The following is a 6,640-nucleotide window of genomic DNA, read 5'->3' as shown; positions in this document are numbered from 1 at the left end:
TGGATCCACTGCCATGCTCAGCAGTGGGCGAAGACGTTTTGGGTTGAAGGCGTCCTTCAGCTCTCTATAAATGTAAACCTGACCAAATCTAGAAATAAGAGTGGAACACCTCCCATCAGACCATATTACCATATAGTTTTTTTTCCTATTGCTCAAGGGTCCAGGTTTTGAGCTGCTAAAACCAGGTTATGAATTTTTGTGCAGTGGCCTCCGATGTAAGCGGTTTCCGATTACATCCAAGGCCACAAGTTCCAGCTTTGTGAAGCTCATGATGCACCATTTCTGCTATTTCAGATTTGTGATGATCTACGCCCATAGGTTTCTGGTGTTTAGCAACTATCCTGTGTCCATTTATTGTCGCTACTTCGAACCACTGGATGATGAATGAAGGCGTAATTGAGAACATCCTCTCAGATCTACTTTTAACCCTGAATTACACTCAACGTGGGTTATAATACTTAGTAACCGGCCTCCCAGATTGTTACCCTGACCTGAACCTCACCAAGCCCGTACCTAAACCTAACCATTTTTAACAAGATGACTAAAGATAACCATGTTTAACCTCACATCTAAACTTTATCACCTCTAATGTATTAGCATTCAAGCAGATGATCGGAGCAGATGTCGTAAACTCTGTCCTCGTTCAATGTTAGGTTCATATGCATCATATGCATGTGGGAGAACATGGTTTGATACGTTGACATGTCGTCTCACAAGGTCAGTCATGTGGTCCTGGCTGCAAGACTATGCAACATGAATCCTATGTATGTGACAGAGCTTTGGCAATCAATTAATTGATCATTTCCTCTATTAATCCCCTTGGGGAAATTCAGTCACTGCAAATTAACTAGCTGTGATCTGTGTAGCTAGGAGCAGTGGGCTGCAGCCTTCATGCTGCGCCTGGGGACCAACTCCAGTTCTTTCCCCATTGCCTTGCTCAGGGGCACAGACAGGAGTACTAACTCTAACATGCATGTTTCTTTTGATGGTGGGGGAAACGGGAGCACCCGTAGAAAACCCACCACAGACACGAGGAGAACATGCAAACACCACACAGAGGACAACCTGGGATGACCCCCAAGGTTGGACAACCCCGGGGTTCGAACCCTGGACCTTCTTGCTGTGAGGTGACAGCGCTAACCACTGGGGCACCATGCCACCAATCAACACATTTAAGGAAGTGTAAACGAGTTGTATATCAACATTTTCAGTGAGACTGGGTTGTTACGTAAAGTAACCCACCAAGTAATCACATTACTGGTATGTAAGAACATACTTGACAAACAGAGTATATTCTGATTCTGGTTTTAAGGTTAGCAAGTGGGCCTAGGGGTGAAAAGACTAATCGGTAACCAAAAGCTTTGTTGATTTGATCCCCTGCACTAAAAGGGGGAAATTCAGCTGCGAGCCACCAACAGGAGGGTGGCTGGTATTGCATATACACTGCCTTAAAGGGATTTATTACCATAAGGGACTATTAGTGTTACTGATGAACGGATATTACCTTGGTCAGCGATTCCTATGGACAGAGATCTGGTTGCTGGTCCCACTGAAAAAGCACAAAAAAGAAGAGCAGCAAACAGGGACAGCTAATTAAAACATTTCAAGCCATTAATAACATCGTTAGTGAGTAAATCATACCACACCGTATAGCAATAAATCTAAACCGTCCTTTACTAGACCTACAGCAAGGCGCCAAATCATACCAAAGATGTATGGTGCTACGTTCTGATGACCTCCAATAACGCCCCAATGTAAATGAGTAGCGGTCTTTTTATGTGCGTAAACAAATATGTGAAAAGGTCAAATCAACAGTATAGGAAATCACTTGGTCCTAAACTTGATGGTAAGCAGTAGCACAGACTTTATGTTAACAAGAGACTTACATTAAAAAAAAAACATCTCGTCAGTGACAGTGAGTCAAAATATCTAGCCAATACCAACACGGGGATCGGCGGTTCGAATCCCCGTGTTACCTCCGGCTTGGTCAGGCATCCTTACAGACACAACTGGCCGTGTCTGCGGGTGGAAAGCCGGATGTGGGTATGTGTCCTGGTCGCAGCACTAGCGCCTCCTCTGGTTGTTTCGGGGCGCCTGTTCGGGGGGAGGGGGGGGGGGATAGCGTGATCTTCCCACGCGCTACGTCCCCCTGGCGACACTCCTCACTGTCAGGTGAGAAGAAGCGGCTGGCGACTCCACATGTATCGGAGGAGGCATGTGGTAGTCCGCAGTCCTCCCTGGTTCGGCAGAGGGGGTGGAGCAGCGACCGGGAAGAGTGAGGTAACAATTGGAGAGAGAAAAATGGGTGGGGGTGGCGGTGGGGGGGGGGGATAGCGAGCCAAATAATCAGCCTTTCTCCCACATGAAGCAAGCTATGAGCAGACATCTCCACAGTATTTGCGAGGATAACCATTAGGCTTACTGAGCCCTTGATTTTTTTTTGCCGCAGACAAGATGGTAGACTACATTTCCAGAGCTCGCCGCAGTTTTCGTTTCATCCTCTACATGTCCGTCTCAATGCTTTTTAATTGTCTGTGATTTTCACTTGTTGCCACGTCTCACAGCTGATACAAAAACCCCGTCCGCTCTGGAAAAGGCAAAAAGAAAAGAAAAGAAAAGAAAAGATAAAGGAGGGATACAAGATGTGGTGTATTGGATCACAGATGGAAGAATGCGTTTGATTAGCACAGGGTCGCCTTTCGCGGCGGACCGTCTGAGAGGCACGAGGCCATTGTGTTGCTCCTGAGCGCGGGAACGCTGCCGCGAGCGGGGACGCTAAAGAACGAGACATTCCCACTGACGTTTCTTAATCAAATATGGCAATCAGGAGGCCAACCAACAGCACGCCATTTGCAATTCCTTTTAATTCACAATCAAAAGCGGCACAAATGACGGTGAAATCGAGAAAGACACAGACGGGAAAATGAGTGGCGGAGAATAAAATAAAAGAGTGGGGGGGCATGCGGGTCATTACATCTCTTTTTTACTGCCCCGATGTGAGCAGTGTAGAATTAATCAGAGGCCATTAGGCTGTATTTATTTAGCTCTGCAGGGGCTCTAGCTCTCTCTCTCTCTAGCTCTCTCTCTCTTTCTCTCTCTCTCTCTCTCTCTCTCTCTCTCTCTCTCTCTCTCTCTCTCTCTCTCTCTCTCTCTCTCTCTCTCTCTCTCTCTCTCTCTCTCTCAAGTTACAACCCTGATATGACCTTATTCCTCTGAAGCCTTTAATGGAAGATGGGGCATGGTTAAGAGTAAAAACAGAAAAGAAGAAAGCAACCCCTTGATATGGATATGCGCATGTATGTGCATGCACATATGTAGGTGTGTGTGTGTGTGTATGTGTGTGTGTGTGTGTGTGTGTGTGTGTGTGAGAGAGAGAGAGAGAGAGAGAGAGAGAGAGAGAGAGAGAGAGAGAGAGAGAGAGAGAGAGAGAGATGGAAATGGAAAAAAAACCCTATAAACCCATGCATGTCTGTGTTTTCCTGCAGCGTGTAGCATTGAAAGTACTGTATGAGGACGCTGAGAGGAGCTGGAGAGGTGCTCCTAAATCAGACTGTGTAATCCTCGGTGAGGTCAGCCCACGGCCTCTGATGTTGACTCAGCCCTCAGACCGTTACACGTCTCCCTTCCCTAATGCACCTTTGCTATTAGTCACCCTCGTCCCACCCCACTGCCAAATCCTCCATAATGGACTTGCACGGTTTCCCCCCTGAAAGCAGCCTGGCACTAAGTGAATGCCATTGTAAGCCAACTGCGATAAGACTGGACTATTGCTTGGATGCGTTTGTGGGACCAGGTACCCCAGGTGCCGTGGAGGAAGAATAGCGTAGGATCATTTTCTTCACATTGCAGTCACGTGCACAGGAGTTTTCCCTTTGTTGCCGCACATGACGTCTCATATTTTGTTGTTCGAGCCCCAAGTTTTTTTTGTTTCGGTGGCCAATCAACGGTGAATTCTGCAAGCGAGGCGGCACTTCAAAGCCCGTTGCGCTGGCCAGCCACGCCATTACAGGACAAGCCTTTTTAAACAACTGATAGCGAGACAAAAGAGGCTGTGGCATACTTTCTGTGGGCGATATGAGCAAACAGCTAATGACGTTTGCTCAAGATTAACAGGTCTCACCACCAAAGGAGTCTGTCTTAGAAAGAGAAAGAGCTTGGAGAGAAGAGAAAGAGGAAAAAGAACAAAAGGAGGCAATTCAGTGCTTTAGTCATTTAGTCTACATTGTTGTTTGTCTGTTTGTAGGGTGTGCCAGAAGAGTGGAGGAATGCTGTGTTTACAAGTGAATGATTCGCCCAGGCCATGAATGACACTCTCTCTCTCTCTCTCTCTCTCTCTCTCTCTCTCTCTCTCTCTCGCTCTCTCTCTCACACACACACACACACGCACACAAATACGCACACACAGGTATGCAATTGCTGCATACAGACATGCAAATAGTTTTAATGGATAAACAATTCCTTTTAGTAGAAGTGGAGGCTGCGTCACTCATCGGAGGCAGGAGGAGATGCATCAAGTCTAGGCGCCCTTTTCTTTGCTGAGTAGAGTTTATCCATCCCTTTTTATTCTGATAAATTTGCTTAGGTTGTAGACTGATTGCATACACCGCAGGGAGACGTTTCATCTGGTATCACCAGCTCTAAGCTGCATGAGGATAGAGTCTTTATGATGAAGAAAAAGTTCTTTGAATCTATAACCGATGTTTTGCTCACATGAGTGGACGGATGTTTGATGATCCCAAGAAAGACCTGTTACTAAAATTTGCACGTCTTTTTATACACCGATTGATCTCTAATCAGGGCGGTACGGTGGTGCAGTGGTTAGCGCAGTCGCCTCACAGCGAGAAGGCCCTGGGTTCGAATCCCGGGGTAGTCCAACCTTGGGGTCGTCCTCTGTGTGGACATTGCATGTTCTCTTCGTGGGTTTCCTCCGGGTGCTCCAGTTTCTCCCAAAGACATGTAGGTCAGGTGAATCGGCCATGCTGTCCAGGGTGTCTCCCCTCCTGCCGCCCAATGACTGCTGGCTGGGTTAGGCTCCAGCATCCCTGCGACCCCGATTGGGATAAGCGGCTTGGATAATGGATGGATGGATGAATGGATGATCTCTAATCAGTGGAATCAGTGAGTGATGTGTTGTTGTTGTTGTTTTTTTTTCAAAAGAGGCTCACATTACTATAGACAATGAAATTCTGTGTGCAATGAAACGAGCTTCGAGTCAATGGAGGGGTGTGTGTAAGGGAACATGCTGACCTCTGGGTGATAAGACACATCCACAGCTGTACTTGCCAGCGGTGGTGTCTATGCATAACAGTGTTAGTGGTTCAGTATTTTCATGTGCCCCTTTAGAGCTGCCATCTCAGCCAATCAACACGTGTCTAACTGAGCTGATTAGGCTTTTGAGCCAAAGGCTAAGGGTGAGGTCCCTAACAGAAACCTCCGGAGGAGTTACCCCCTGTAGACTCATTATTATGGCCCACTGGCATATGGAAACGCCCTGATGATGAGTCAAGGTGGGTTAAAGAACATTAATAATCAAGTCAGGTCAGCCTTTGCATCTGTTTCTACTGCCTTGTAGATTTGCCTCTTTAGGCAAAGGCTAGGGGAAGGTGACTCCGAATTCAAATCCAAGAAGGTGCTGGCAGCAGGGCACTTGATGGTGTTTGCGGCAGAATAGCCCAACAGGATCATGAGCCCTATCAGACCAATGGCACAAACATCAGATGGCATGCAGAGGAACCACTCTGTTGGTCAATGGATGGCATCACTCGACAAGTAAGCTGTCACTGCAGGGCAACCTCTTTGTCTACTGATCCCTTTGCACTACGGTGTACCGCTTAGGAATGGGTTCTGAGGTCCAGAGAGACTGTTCGGCGGGGGCACGACACCAACTGTCTTAACTACTATGCAAGGCGCGATGTGAGGAGAGCTCGATGGGAAAAACACTTACGAGGAGAGCTTGTTTACAGAGTCCTATGGCGGCAGAATGAACGTGAATGCCAGACAACCGCCTACCAAGAGCGGCATAGATGACTCCAGCTGTGAGACAGTGGCCCTGGACAGACAGAGATGGCGCTCCACAGTAAGGCAATCAAGAACAGCTGTTGAACAAAAGAGACAAGAAGCCTATGATAAGGCCCACCAGACATAACAGACCAACTCTAACAACATTCGTCTGTGACAAATGTGGACGGTATTTTAGCTCTAATGCAGGCCTGATGGCCCACAGGCGGGCTTGCCGAGCTTAAACTGCATCACAGTCATCATCGTTTCCTGAAGGAACTGAGTTGATGGAGTCATATCACTCAACGTGCAAGGAGCTTACTGTGCTAACTGGGAATGATGGGAAACTGAATTAAGTGAAATGTTTACCATGCATGCTGCATGGGAAGGAGGAATACCACCACCAAACTAACTAACCAATTACTTGATTACGATTTTTGTGCATACTCTTGCCTCAATTCAAGTATTTGATATAAACTCAGTTGCAAAAGTTTGAACTCTCATCATCTGCGTTCAACAGGGCCGCATCCTATGTGTTCAGAACAAGTCACATTTAGGAACATGCACTGATCAAATCAAGATACCATGAGTCTCTTAAACAAGTACAAGTGACGTTTAGATAACATCTTCAGGATGGGTGTGT

This window comes from Lampris incognitus, chromosome 16, assembly GCF_029633865.1.
Source record: "Lampris incognitus isolate fLamInc1 chromosome 16, fLamInc1.hap2, whole genome shotgun sequence".
In the NCBI taxonomy this organism is placed as follows: Eukaryota; Metazoa; Chordata; class Actinopteri; order Lampriformes; family Lampridae; genus Lampris; species Lampris incognitus.
Note: the sequence above shows the minus strand (reverse complement) of the source record.